The following is a 14546-nucleotide window of genomic DNA, read 5'->3' on the forward strand; positions in this document are numbered from 1 at the left end:
GCCCTTTGGAGTCCAGCGAATGACATTATGATCTCTGTAGCTGGACATGGAGCTGCAGGATTTGGTGTTTATGCTGATGGAGATTTGTCTTGCTGTGGTCTGATCATTCCTTGGTATGCCCTGATTCTTACATTTTGGCATGGCAATGTCTATTCTGTACCATTGTATGTTGAGAGTATGTAACTTGTTTTTATTTTATAGGTGCTCATAGTTGAGACATTGCCTTGAGTCTCTTTTGAGAGGAAGACTTTATGGACCTTAAAACTGCTGGAATTATCAGGGACTCTGGGGGCCTTTGAAATTGGGTTGTATTTTGCATTATGAGACAAAACTGAAACTTCGGAGACATGAGATGGAAAGTTAGGATTTAAGTGATGTGTTTGGGTGTCAAGTTGACAACGGTAGAATCCTGATGACGAATGCCACTTGTCAGCTTGATGGGACTCCTGCTATGGATGCGCCACTCTACAATCCAATATTTGCCTATCCCTTCAGCACTGAGTTTGCTTCCAACTTGCACCGTGTTGTTTAGCAGAGAGCATTTTTATTTCTCTCAGGAGATTGCTTTGGAATCAATTATCACCAGGAAATGAGACAATGCAATTTCTCTGGCAGTGGAACCTCCATCAGTGACACGCCAGCTAATAGTTTCACATGGAACCACACAGCACTCTGTGTGACAGTTCTGAACACTGAAACCCTGACTTTCTCTGAGTCAGCTTCATCCCTAGCACCAGATTCTAGACTTATCCATGCTTTGTGCTATGCCAGTTTTCACAGAATCCTGGAAGATGCTGTACCTCTCCAATTTCCCTTCTTGCTAGGGTAAATGCTAGTCATGACCTCTGAGACTTGAGGGGAATGTGGGGTGCTTGAGTTTTCATTGTTAAGATCAGAAACTTCCTGAGGCATCAGAACTCTGAGATCACAGGTGTATGCCACCACCTGTCCCTGTGACTGTCCTTCCTACACATATTGTCCTTCTATAACCTTTAACAGAGTCACATATGTTTAATTTTCTAATGGTGTAGTTTTCTGATCTGAAAGTGGGAGTAAGACACAGGAAGGTGGTGTTCTGCAGGGAAGAGCTTGAGTGGTGACTGGGCAAGTGTTGTTGGGGAGACCAGGAACTCTGTGGACCTGCTGGATTGGCCTCATTAGACACACTGAGAAATTACCATCTGAGTAGCAGTGCTCCTGTGTCAGGGTCTCATGTGTTTATGAATGTGACTATTGTTTTTATTTGTTTTGTGAGTTCTTTTCAGCTGAGTCCTGCTTGTTTTCTCCATCTTCATTTGTGTTCATCATTTGAGCTTGACATTTAATGCGAATATTTCTAATTTGAAGAATGCTTTGTTTTCTATTCATGGTTCTTCTATCAGCCAGAACAGTCTGTATTTCTTCTTTAGTTTTTATGGCTTCTTCACCTGTCAGGTTTCCACTCTTGACCTACTCCTCATCTTCATCACCATAAGCAAACACCATCTTCCACTGCTGTGGGCTGGATTCTCCTGGTCTCTATAGTGGGCCTATTGCTGTGCTCCTTGAAGCAGGAGAGGAAGTTCGATCATTAGCCACTTGTACGACACCTGGTTCTTTGTTGTTGTTGCTTTTTCCTTTCGTAAGCTGAATCTGGCTGTGTAGTCTAGGCTGCTCCTGAATTCTAAATTTTCCTGTCTCAGCCTCAGGAGATGTGGGATTACAGACATATAGTAATGGCTTTCTTTATGAGATCTTTCATTGAGAACATTGTATTTACTAAAACATCTTTTTGGTCACATGCTGTGGTTGATAAGCTCCTATCAGTGGGAGTGGGTGTCTCTGACTCTTTTTTTTCTGTTCTCAGGACCATTTTCCTCCTACTGGGGTGCCTCATCTATCCTTGATAAGAGGGTCCAGGCTTAGTCTTATTGCAACTTGTTATGCTGTCTTTGGTTGATATCACTTGGATCCTGGCTCTTTTCTGTAGGGACAAAGGAAGAGCAGATCTGGGGAAGAGGGGAGGGGAGGGGGAACTGTGTGGAGTGGAGAGAGGGAAGGCTGAAGTTGGGATGTATTCAATGAGAGAAGAATAAATAAAAATAAAAAAAATCTTCTGAAGGGATCTTTGGTTATCATGGAGGTTGGGAGACTGGATGAACCCACCTCTTTTCTTAGGAAACCCCTCTTTTTTTGCTCCAGTTCTCAAATGGAATCTGGTGACATCATTTTCTCCCTGTCTGAAGCAGTGTAATAGCTGATATTATTGGTAGACCCTGAGTACCAAATGATCCTTGTTTATTTCCTTAGTCTCATTTTGCAACCATTTCTTCAAATTTCTCAGTTTATTCTCAATTCCCTGCTTGGCCACTGAGGGACATGTTGGGTAAAGAGCCCTTAATAATCACCAGCTAATATTTCTACTAAGGACATCACTTTCCACTCAGGGACTTATTCAGATAAAATAGAAATAAAATAATAAGGCTGGGATACATGTGCTTCAAAAAAGATACATCAGACAGGAAGGGAAAACAAAACATCTCAGTGTCCACCTTCATAATCTGCTGTGCCCTGTTAAGGATGCCATGAAACCTTCCTTCATCACTTTTGTTAGAATTCCTAGCCACTCCCCCAGCTACATGACCACATATGCACTGTCCAGTAGCCAGGTAAGATGATGCTTAGTCATCCCAGGGCCTTACTTCCTACATAATCTGTGTGTTTTGTGATCATATAATTTGAGTGCAGTGTGGTCATATAATCTATGTTCATGTATGGCACAGCTATATAGGCCCATATGCACATGTGTGTGTGGGGGACCTATAAAAGAAGGTTCCACCTATTCCTTCTTTCTCTTCCTGCATGGTCATTCCATAGGCCTATGCACAACCCCTCTCTATTCCCTTAATAAACTCTTACAGTGGGTTTTGTTGTGTCTCATGGCTTCTCTTGTATGGTAAATAGTACTATTTAATAAATAACAACCATAATTCTACAGTCTGCTATGTGACATGTCAAATCCTCCCATTACCACCATTCTACTCCTTATGCTTCCCTTGGTTACCTTGGAGAGTCACAAAATGAGGGAGGTGCACAGCAGCCACAGCTCCCTGCTCAGCCTTGATGTCAAACAGAGGCCCAGCCACCATGTGACTGTGCTGAAAGGGAGTCTCGTCCAGGTGTTGGCTCCAGGCACAGAATCCAATCTCGATGGTCACGGCCCTTGTCACCACAAAGCGGAGTCCTGAGTTGGGACAGTGGTAGGAACCAGGCACAGGGAACTGAACTCTGGAAGAGGGAGAGGCAGACACCAGTGAACACCAGCTCTGCTCCTCTGCTGGGTGCAGACCCAGTGCAGGGCTGGGGACACAGCAGGCTTCATTCAGATGGCTCTGAGTTCTGGTTCCTCTTCTAGATCTATGTGGATCCATGACTAAGTCATTAACCTTCAAATCTGTTTCCTCATCTGAACATAGGGGTAATGACAACACCAACTTATAGACCTATGAGTACAGAGTGATCTAATAGAAACCTACAAGGTAACACACACCTGGAATTTTAGAAACTGTTGTGGTCCAGCCTCTTAGTTTCCTTCTCTAGGACCCAGGAGAGACATTACTAACAGTGGGAATAATCTGTGGGAAAATAATCTAAGTACACTGTGCTCTTATGTCCGTCTACTTTATTCCTTTAAGACAAAATTCTATCTACAGAGTTTCAGTTCTGTTCTCACATTCAGCTCCTCTCTGTCCCTTTTCTTCCCATCATCTCATTGTCCTAGTTCTAAGTAAGCTCCTTTGCTCTCAACTCATCTTCATCTTCCCATCCTCCATCCATTACATTCCTTCTTTTTTTACCCCCTGACCTGACTCAATTCAACTATAATCCACAAAAACTCTTCCTTGCTGCTTCCTGGTCAGATGGGGCAATTCTGCTCAGAGCTAGGAATTTTGCCTCAATTCTTCATTGCCCCTGGTAAGCAAAAACTCTTTTGTTCTGAGTCAGTTGCTCTGGAATGGTATTTGGTCTGTGAGAGGAAGGAGGGTCTGAGCTTCATTTGCACAAGAAAAAAAAAGCTATGCACCTTGTCTCCAAGGAGGTGTCTCCAGAAGGGTGTTTACCTTAATTCAGGAGACCATTTGCCATTTTGACCTAGGATGCTTGAGAAGTATTTAGATAAATACATTGTTAGGAGTTCTTGGAAGCATACATAGCATATAAGAAAATTATTGCAGGAACCAGCTAATATATATATGCAAAAGCTAAAATATCACCAAGACTCCTTAAGCTATGGCTTGACCTCTGGAAAAGTCCTTGATCTTCCAAATACTAGAATTTGTCATAGTAGTTAGATTCCACTACATTTTCCTGTGGCTTACAGCACTGGAACAGTTTGATATTCCTGTGATGATTAAGTGTGTGTGTGTGTGTGTGTGTGTGTGTGTGTGTGTGTGTGTGTGTGTGAAGTTCTGTCGATCAAGCTAGGACCTTGCACACAAGCCAAAGGCTCTACCACTGAGGTACATCTTTAGTTTTTAGACTTTATGCTTCTGAAGTTGTATATTCAGGGGGATGAGAACATAAGGGAATGGGATGATTGAGCTGGAATAGAAATGGAGTGGGAAAGCAATGAGAGAGATACTATGATGGAGGGAGATATCATGGGGATAGAGAGAAATCTGGTGCTAGGGAAGTTGCCAGGAATCCCCAAGGATGACCCCAGCTTGGACTACTTAGTGGAGAGGGAGCCTGAACTGAACCGGCTTGCTCCAGTGATCATATCAGTGGATACCCTAACTGTCATCACAGAGCTTTTCTCCAATGACTGGTAGAGGCAGATGCTGAGATCCACAGCCAAACACCAGTTCAGTCACAGAGAGAGAGGAGGGATTCTATGAGCAGGTGCATTGGGATCATGATGGGGAATCCTGCAGAGATGACCAAACCAGGCTAGTAGGAACTCATAAAAGTTGGATCAATGGCTGTGGAGCCTGCATGCAACTGACTGGGCCCTCTGCATGGTGAGACAGTTGTCTAGCTTGGTCTGCTTGGGGGCTCCCTGGTGGTAGAATCATAATTCATTGCTGGTTCATGAGGGGGCTTTTTGGAACCCACTACCTATGATGGAATACCTTGTGCAGCCTTGAGGCAGGGTGAGGGGCTTGGACTTGCCTCTACTGGATGTGTCTCTCCATGAGAGACTATGCATTCTTGTGGGGAGGAGTATGGGGTGAGTTGGGGTGGGGAGTCTGGGGGAGCAGAAGGAGGGGGATCTTTGATTGGTGTGTAAAATGAATGAAGAAGTTTTCTTAATAAAAAAACCCCAAAACAACAAACAAACAAACAAAAGAGTAAGCTTCTCCCATTTCATGAGGATACAGGAAAAAGGTAACAAGACAGGATAACACTGACCCTCATGGGGACCTTTATCATTTAGATGTTATCATTATCCTGAACTTCTGAATTAAAAAATATTAAAGATTAAAAAAATAAAGTATTTAAGAGACAAGAGAACTGAATTGTAAACTGCTGCTGTTTATATCATGAATAAAATAATCTGCAGAAAAACAACAATTCACATAATGAGCCAAGTTGAGCACAGACTGTTTAGATGGAATGAAGGACTCATATCAGCTCTGTTGATGTGGTAATGGTGTGCTGGTCATGGAAGACAAGGTCCTTTCATAACTGTGGGGGAGGCATAGTGAAATGTTTGTGTGTGAAGTCACCTGATGTCCTGGACTCACAATACTGTGACAGTGATGACAAAGAAGGAATGTGAGTAGTTGAAACAAACTTGGAAAAATGGTTGCTGGAGCTGAATAATTGGACAGGGAAGTTCATGTGCTCTCCAGTTTTGTAAATGTTTGAAGATTTCATGATAATAACCCTTATTTTTATAATAGCCCACATTTCTTATCCCATTCCTGGCCCTGCCTCCTTAATTAGTAAGGAGAGGAGGAGACACAGTAGAGACTAGGTGGGTGCTATCTGTGGGGGTCCCTTGTGGACAGTGTGCTGGGGAAAGTCAGCCTTTCCCAGGCAGAGCTCACTCACCTGTACAAGTTCCTCTCTCTGTCAATCACCTCAGTAGCCACAGGTCCTGTAGGGCCCCAGAAGTCATCTTCAGTCCCCATTGATTCTAGGGACTTGTCTCTTGGAGAGTCAGGAGAAGACGGATGGAAGGGCTCCAGTGGTGCAAATTGTGAGCACCCCTCCTCTGGAAGAGGCCAGGAAGTAATCACTTTTTGTTTCCTCAACCTTCCCTAGTACTGGCAGAAGTCTGAACTATTTTGCAGGTTGGTCAACCTAGGCCTTACATCAGGAAGTATGTCTATAGACTTTATTGCTATCTCTGAGTTTACCTGCATGATACACACACACACACACACACACACACACACACACGCACACACACACACACAGAGAGAGAGAGAGAGAGACACAAGACAGACAGAAAGAGAGAGAGAGAGAGAGAGAGAGAGAGATATTTGGTATTTTGTATTGTTTTCTTACCACTGCTTGTACCCTGAGCAACCCTACCACCCTAATATCTGCTCCCAACCAAACTGTTGTGTTTCATTTCCTGTTGGTTCAGAAGTGTTGATTTTCCTAACATGTCTTCAGTGGGTAGGTTGTGAAAAGAACCTAACTGAAAAGATGAATGAGCATGGATGGAGGTGAGTCCCAGGCTGTAGCAGCTCAGAATGAGACAGGGAGCCCTGGTACAGAGCCTGATGCAAGGCAGAGATTGATAGAGGGGCAGTGCCAGCTCCCAAGGCTGGGAGAGAAGGAAGCAGTGTTCCCTCTGTGTTCTAGTTGAGGAAGACCTTTATAGGGTGGGCTCTTTGTGGAGAGCCTGTACTGGTCCATGTCAGATACATGGGGATAAGAATGATTTCCAGCACACCTGAGATCATGTCTTCTGTATGTGAGAGGGAAGTTGAACCCATGAAATCTCAACAATATTGCTGTCTCTACAAGATCTGTACAATGACACCACCAGTTGTCATACTAATATGGATGGGGGAAATCTCACAAGGCCCTAGCTGCAAATAACATCTGCTAGAGAGGGATAAAATCAGTCCTCCTCATAAATAACTCCATAATAGGTTATCCAACCCCAAATGGTTAACCTTCAACATATATACACATAAATGTATGCATATATATTTAATAACAATATTTAAGAAGAATTCATGAATTAAAGAGTGAGAGTCTATAGGTGGATCACAAGGAGACTTGGAGTGGGCAGATAGAGGAGTAGAAATGATCTAAATAGAGTACTCATACTCATGTTTAAATTCTAAAAAAAAAAAAAAGAAAGAAATGACGACTTCCCCCTACAGATGCCTCTTCGTCTAGCAGTCATGATGCTCTGGGTTTGAACCCTTTACATACCTGACTGTAGTCTCTGTTGCTTGTATGAGATCAGGCTATCACCTATCTCTTCTCCATCTGGGTTCTTAGTAGGGTCCATCACGCGTGGCTTCCTAGACACAGACAAATTTTTTTCCCTCAGATGTCAGGAAAACCATGGAAATGAGAGTTGTATGCATGAAATTCCCACATAAAATCTAAGCCATTTGAATTTGAACTCAGTCCCATGCTTCTTCTCTGGACTGTGTCTCTAAGAATGTCCCCATCCTCCTGGGTGTCCATACCCCAGAACTGGGATCATCTCAACTCCTCCTTTGCTTTAATTTGAATGTGTTCCTCAATGTTTACTCATTAGAAAGTTAATCCCCAAAGCCACAGTGCTGATGGGATGAAGGATAAGACACAGTGAGGTCATGAGGGCTTTGCTTTCTTGAAGAGGTTAATGTCATCACAGGAATAGCTTCTGGTGGCCTGACAGGATTTGTCACAAAAGCCACCTGGCTTCTCATTCTCAGCCCTCTCAGTTGTGCAGTCAGATGGAACAGGAAGAAGGGCTTCCCTAGATGCAGGGTCCATGCCCTTGCTCTTCCCTGTATCCAGAAGTGCAAGAAATAATCTAAGTTCTTTATGTTAAGTGCCCAGTGTCAGATATTGTGTTATAGCTGCACAAAATAAACTGATAATCACTCACCCTGAATGATAATCGCCTAGACAGTACCTTCTAAATCTCCCTCCTTTCTGTTCTCTACTCTCCTCCTCCACAGACTCCATCCTTGTCCCAGAATGGAGCGAACATAATCCTGAACCTCTGCAGCATCCTTGAACAGGTATTCCTGCTTCTGATCTGGTACCTTCTAGCTCATTTTCTGCATAGTAGATAACTATAAAAATAGGTGGAGATGCCCCTTCATGGCTGAGGTGCTGGAATGCCTCTCATTTCCTCTGGGGAGAAACAGAAAGTTCTTAGGGTGGGTCATAGTTCTTGCTGTAGCCCCTGTCCCCCTCCAGGTCCTATGTCACCCTTTCCTGCTCAAATCTAGACCAGTGGCTCTCAAATCACTGTGTCAAAATGTTACCTGGACAGGCTGTTCAGTCAGAAAATTCACTGAAGGAAGCTGCCTCCTTGGATATTCTGAGTCAGCAGGGATGGATTGGGGCCTGAGAACCTTCATTTCTGTGGAGCTCCCAGGTGATGGTGAGGCAGAGCAGATGGTCTTACACATGCTTTCCTGTACCCTCAATGGAGTTGCTTCCTTAGAACCTCTTTGTCTGCCTGGAATTTTCCTCTTCTTGGCTCATTCCTCATTTCCCATCTTTGAGAATTCACTCAGCTCACCTCAGCTTTGGATGAGTTCAGAGAGACCAACACTATAATAATATGGTTCCCAGGTACAATTATGTGACTGTGGGAGAACAAGTGTCTCCTCCCTGCTGGACTGAGATAGCAAATGTTGGGCCGTGCCTGTCTTGCTCACTGATGTGTACTCAGATCTTAAAATAGTGTATGAAGCACAGTAGGTCTGCAGGAATGTCTGTTCAATGAATGGCTGACCCTCCTAAGTCTTTAGTACACCCTCCATTCGAGTGTGTCACAGCAGCTAGGAACTTGAGAACAGATGGAATTCATGGTCATGAACTGAAATGTGCCAAAGTGGGAGAACATGGGGCTTCAGTACAGTCTCTGGAGTGGAAGATGACTTTCCTGTCCTGTGGCTTCCACTCAGTCCTATAGTAAAATTCCCCCCCCCCCGTCTCTCTTTCTCCCTCTCCCCCCTCTCTCTCTGTGCATTCACATGTGTCTGAATATTAGGGTTGAGACAGTGATACACATAGTAGATTTTTCACCTAAGTGTCTTTCTGTCTGTGTCTTTCTCTCCTAGTTTTGGTGACTACTTTCATTGTCCAGTGGCCTGGGTTCACTGCTGGCTACTATCATCTACTCTTATCTACGATTATCTACTATTATCACACTTGCTGTGCTAGAGGACTCACCACTAACTCAGTTTTTCATATTCTTTTATCCTAATTGAAGAAATTAAGAAGGCATGTTATATGGTTCTATTTCTAAAACTCATACAACTATAACACACACACACACACACACACACACACACACACACACACCCCTATCTCACTTTGGTTGCAGTGGTTGTCTGGCTTCTTCCTGGCTCTGTTTGTTATTCCCATCACCCCAGGACACTTTTTCCACCTCTCAGCTCACCAGAAGCCACATAGGGCCTAGGTTGACCAGTAGGAGTTCTGTGTCCACCCCTTACCATGTGCTGGAGATGAGCAGCTGTGGAGTCTTTGCCTCCAGGGCACTGAGCTCCATCATCACCTGGTCACTGAGAGGTGCCTGGTCCAGCCTGCAAGCACAAGAGGGGGCTGTTTCTTCTGGGATCTCCCACAGGATCAGGAGGCCTCAGAGTCCAGGACCCTGGACTCTGTTGTCTGTAGATTGGGCCAATGAGGACCTTTATTAAGGGTTATTCTTGAGCCAAAACCAGGACAAAGGATGGAGAGTAGTGGGCTGAGTAGAGGGATATGTGTCCATGGCACAGTGTTAATGGGGTTGGTCATTGTGCAGGGAGATCTGTATCGAGGATGACCTTTGGGACTTTCCAGAGCTGAAATGAGGGTCTTGTCATTTATAACCCTCTCTCACAGGTCAGCCATTGGACATAGACTGTCTCAGGGAAGGGAGCATGGCCATAGATGAGGGTATTCTTGTTGGCAAAGAGCCACACATAGCCATCAGCATTCTCAGTAGCTGGAGGTCATGGCCATGTCCCCAAAGGTATTCTGGGCAGGTGTTCAAAGTAAACACATAGTGCTGGGATCATGGATACTTACCTTGAGGGAAAGAGTCTTGGTTCCATTCTCACTTCCCTCCCCATTTACTTTAGTGCTAAGGGAGGAAGCCTTGTCCTTACACAGCAGGCACTACCTGAGGTCTGCTGGTCCCATTCTTGTGATCCTCAAGTTCCAGGATTTCTGGGTGTTAGGGTAGTGACCTTCCCTGGGTTTCCCCATCCTCAGTCCATAACCGTAGCTATATCACTCCCATCTGCCTATTGTGAGGCACAGACAAGGATGGAGGGGAAAGGTTCCTGCACCTGTGAGAGGCTGTGCAGGTGCATCAGACGCCAGCTCTGAACAGGCTCTTCAGCCTGTGAGAAACAGTCATGGCTGAAATCAGGCTGGGGAACAGAGGTTCCGAGCAGCTGGGCCAGTTTCAGCTCCCAGAGGGTGGAAAGAAAACCCTTCACTGCTCAACTGCTCCTGTGCATTCACAATTGAACCAGAGAGCTGGAGAGATGGCTCAGCGGTTAAGAGCACATACTGCTCTTCCAGAGGACCTGAGTTCAATTCCCAGAACCCACTTCAGGCAGCTCATATCCACCTGTAACTCTAGTTCTGGGGGATTTTGACTCCTCTGGTCTCTGTGGGCACCTGGACTCACATATACAAGTGGTTCTCAACTTGTGGATTTTGACTTGTGTGTGGGGTGTTGAATGACCCTCTCATAGTGGTTGCCTAAGAGCATTGGAAATATCAGATATTTACATTACAATTCATAGCAGTAGCAAAATTACAGTTACGAAGTAGCAAATAAATAATTTAATAATTTTGGGTCACCAAAGCATGAGGAGCTGTATTAAAGTGCCATAGCATTAGGAAATTTGAGAACCACTGACATACACATATACAAGGTTAACATAGTATAACAGCAATAATAATAGTAATAACAATAATAGAAGTTGAAGCAGAAGGCCTAACAGAGGGAAGTCCCAGGATATAGACCTGCTGGACTTCTGTTGGCTGGAAGAACCAGAAGACTCTGGAACCAGAAGACTCTGGATACAGGGATCAGGAGCCTCTGTGGTTCTCTGAGCCCATGAAGGACATTGGCCAGCAACCTCTGGGAAGTTCACTAGAAACTGGCTGTGGGCTATGCTGGGGAGGTGGAGGGACAGGAGCTGGAAGAAGCTCAGAGACAGCATGAAGGGGCTGAGTGGAGGACCAGGGTCTCCAGGGCTGTAGTTTGGAGGTTTCTGAGCTGTGTGAAACTGTAGTTCAGGGGGAATGGCAGCATTTCTGGTACAGAGGACTATCTCAGGCTGCTGTAGTGAACCTAGTGATTCTCCAGGGCTCCAGCCTCTTTCTGTTCCAGAGCTTTCCTGCTGTGGATATCGCTCTGTATAAATAAAATGCTGATTGCCCAGTAGCCAGGCAGGAAGTATAGGCAGGACAAGCAGAGAAGAGAATTCTGGGAACAGGAAGTGCGTTTACTTGGTTGGGTCTGAGCAGCTGCGGGACTGGCGGGTGAGAGAGATTTGTCCTGACCGTGGGCCAGGCAGAACTGGAGAAAACTTCAGCTACACTTTCCCAACTCTGCCTTTGTCTGGTCCCTGGCCTCAGCTTCTCACTTCTTTCTCAGGTCTTAGAAAACTCTCCTGAGCCATTGAATAATGTGGCATCTCTTACAACATGACATTCTCAGAATACTGTTGACGCCATGGCATTCAGTAGAGCTTGTCAATACAGAGTCATGTGCTGATGGGTGATTTATGTCTGTCTGTCTCTTTCTACTCAGCTTTAGGAGGATAGAGCCACGTGATTGTGATTTTATTCCTAGGGTCTGGAACAGTGCTTGGCACACAGGTGTCCTGATATGAACCACACACATGAATTTATAAATTGACAAATGAATGAAGCACTGTCTTGAGTAAGAAAAACCTAATGCATATGATTGCACTGTGCCCCACTACCTACTTGGTATTACCTTTGTTTTTACATATGTACATTTTATGTCATTATAATCCATAAGGTGGGTATGACATTCCATCTGATAGATGAGGAAACTGAGTTTTAGAGAAGATAGTGACTTGCTCAAGTCACGGGGTATAAGTGGCACAGTTAGTGAAGAGCCAGGGTGACTGTGCATTATCTGTCCCTTTTCTTTTCTATTCCTTGTAATCTAGTAATGCACCTGTGTCTCTTCCCTTGCATCCTGTCCAGAGGGAATCCCAGGGCCTTACTTACCACAGGATTCTGAGGTTGCAGGCAGGATTCTTGAGCTCTTCACACAGTAGCCTCACACCATGGTCGCCCAGGTCATTCAGCTGCAGGTCTAGCTCAGTGAGGCTGGAGCTGGCCCTGAGCACTGAGGCCAGGTCTGCACAGTGTCTGAATGTGAGGCCACAGTTGACAAGCCTACATGGGAGATGCTCACCATCAGTTTCTCTAGGGCTCACTGCTCTTGGGAACTGAGCTCAGGTTTCCCTTCTTGAGCCCTGGCTGCTGTGCTAACAGTGCTTAGGTCTCCAGAGTGCCTTTTCTAGTCTAAGAGGATAATTCCATGCTTCCCACAGCTGAGCTGCAGGAGCAATGGAGTGCAGGTTGGGGACCACTGCTCTGCTGTGATTTGCCCTGGCAGAGCTCCATGAGGCCCAGGACAGCTCCCTGGTATATTTCAAGAGCCATCTGAAGAGATATTCACGAGCCATAGAATAGGGCGTGATCTCACTTGTTATGTGAAATCTTAATAAAGATGGAGTCCATACAAACAGAGTAGAAGGCTGGTTACAAGGGCAGAGAGCAGGAGGGAATGGGGAGATGCCATTGCCTGGACCTGGAGCTTTCTCCCCTCCTGCTTCATTTAGCCTCTTTCTCTATGTTCTTCAGCTCTCCTGTAGCCACTTCTGCAGTAGGTTGTGTCCTCCTTGGGCTGTTGACAGTGACATCCTTGATGAACATCAGACTTCATGATCCCCAAGAACAAAATCCCATTTGTTTATTATAGCCAATCTTGCAAGTCACAGGTATGGTCAAGATAGTTTGGTGAATATTTGGTGAATACAAATCCTCACCCTAGACTCAGGTTTTACATTTGATCTCCATTCCATCCATCCCTGCTTCTGGGGAGAACCAAGGCCAGACTCACCACAATGTCCTAAGGTGACATCCAGGGCATTTCAAAGTCCTACAAAGACTCCACAGTGCATAGTTGTTCAGTGGATTTCCACTTAGGTCCAGCTCCTCCAGGTTTTCTGTGAACTCAAGAGTGAAGAAGAGAATCTGCCAACTAGTATCTGTGATAGGGTTCCACCTGGACCTGAAGGAGAGAGATATGGTGGGGTGGGGGAGGCAATGAGGGATGTGAGTTGTGTGTTCATGGTGTGAGATTCACAGCCCGGCACAGCAGATTATATTTCTATCTGTCTGAGCACCATGCCTCAATATGCCATCCCTAGCATCACCAGCTTCTACATGCTCCTTTGCTCCAACATCTGGATCCTCTCCTCTGGGTGATCCCTCATCTACATCCTTATCATAGCATGTTGTGTTCTCACTTTGTGTGTCTGTTTCTGACTCAGTCTAGGTGTCCCACAGAGTTTGAATGGGTGGTTGGCATAATTTCTTTTTCTTTTTCTTTTTCTTTTTTTTTTTACTCTAGAATGTCCAGCACAAGCCTGGCAAAAAGAGGACCTTGGTAACTCACAGTCTTCTTCTTTTTGATGTGAATGTACCTGCTTTCTTTTGGAACAGAATTCTAGTCTCATGAAGGAAAACTGGAAAGGGGAGGTGGGAAGAGAGCTCAGCAAAGGTGGCTGAGCATGACTGTGAGGAGATGTTGAGCATGGTCATAAACACTAAAGATGTGCTAGTTCACATGTTCCCTACATCTCTACAAGCACAGAAGGCTGTAGAGAAGGGAGAGCGAATGAGACAAAAGGGTGGGAGAGAGATCACTTCAGAGTGGTAGTGCTTTCCTTTAATGCAGGAAAATGGTGAGATCTAGGCAGCCTAAGCTACAAACCTGAAGGGGCTGGGAACAGCTCCATGCCTGGCCTGTGCAACATTCTGTCTCAAACACTACAAACAAAACAAAAATAACAAACTAAAAAAAACTACAACTCCAGAAACACAGATGAAAAGTGGCCAACTTTAACTGTAACAAAAAATATAGGCTAATTACTTCCAATGTTACAAAACCAAAGAAATGTCAAGAAAACCAAATACTAAACTTTGAAGGATGGTTGTTTTTTCTTTTAAAGGCTTTATTTACTTATTACTTTATGTGTACATTGGTATTCCTGCTTGTCTCTGTGCATTATATACATGCAGAAGCCTGTAGAGGACAGAATCAGTGCTTTGGATCCTCTGGGATGGTAGTTAAAGGT

The 14546-nt window shown here is 44.8% G+C and overlaps 1 pseudogene; it reads right to left on the reverse strand.

Annotated features, from left to right (window-relative positions):
* The window catches only part of LOC114688011, an 89703-nt pseudogene that overhangs the window by 24127 nt on the left and 51030 nt on the right, over nucleotides 1–14546 (reverse strand).

Source organism: Peromyscus leucopus, chromosome 8b, assembly GCF_004664715.2.
Source record: "Peromyscus leucopus breed LL Stock chromosome 8b, UCI_PerLeu_2.1, whole genome shotgun sequence".
NCBI classification, from domain to species: Eukaryota; Metazoa; Chordata; class Mammalia; order Rodentia; family Cricetidae; genus Peromyscus; species Peromyscus leucopus.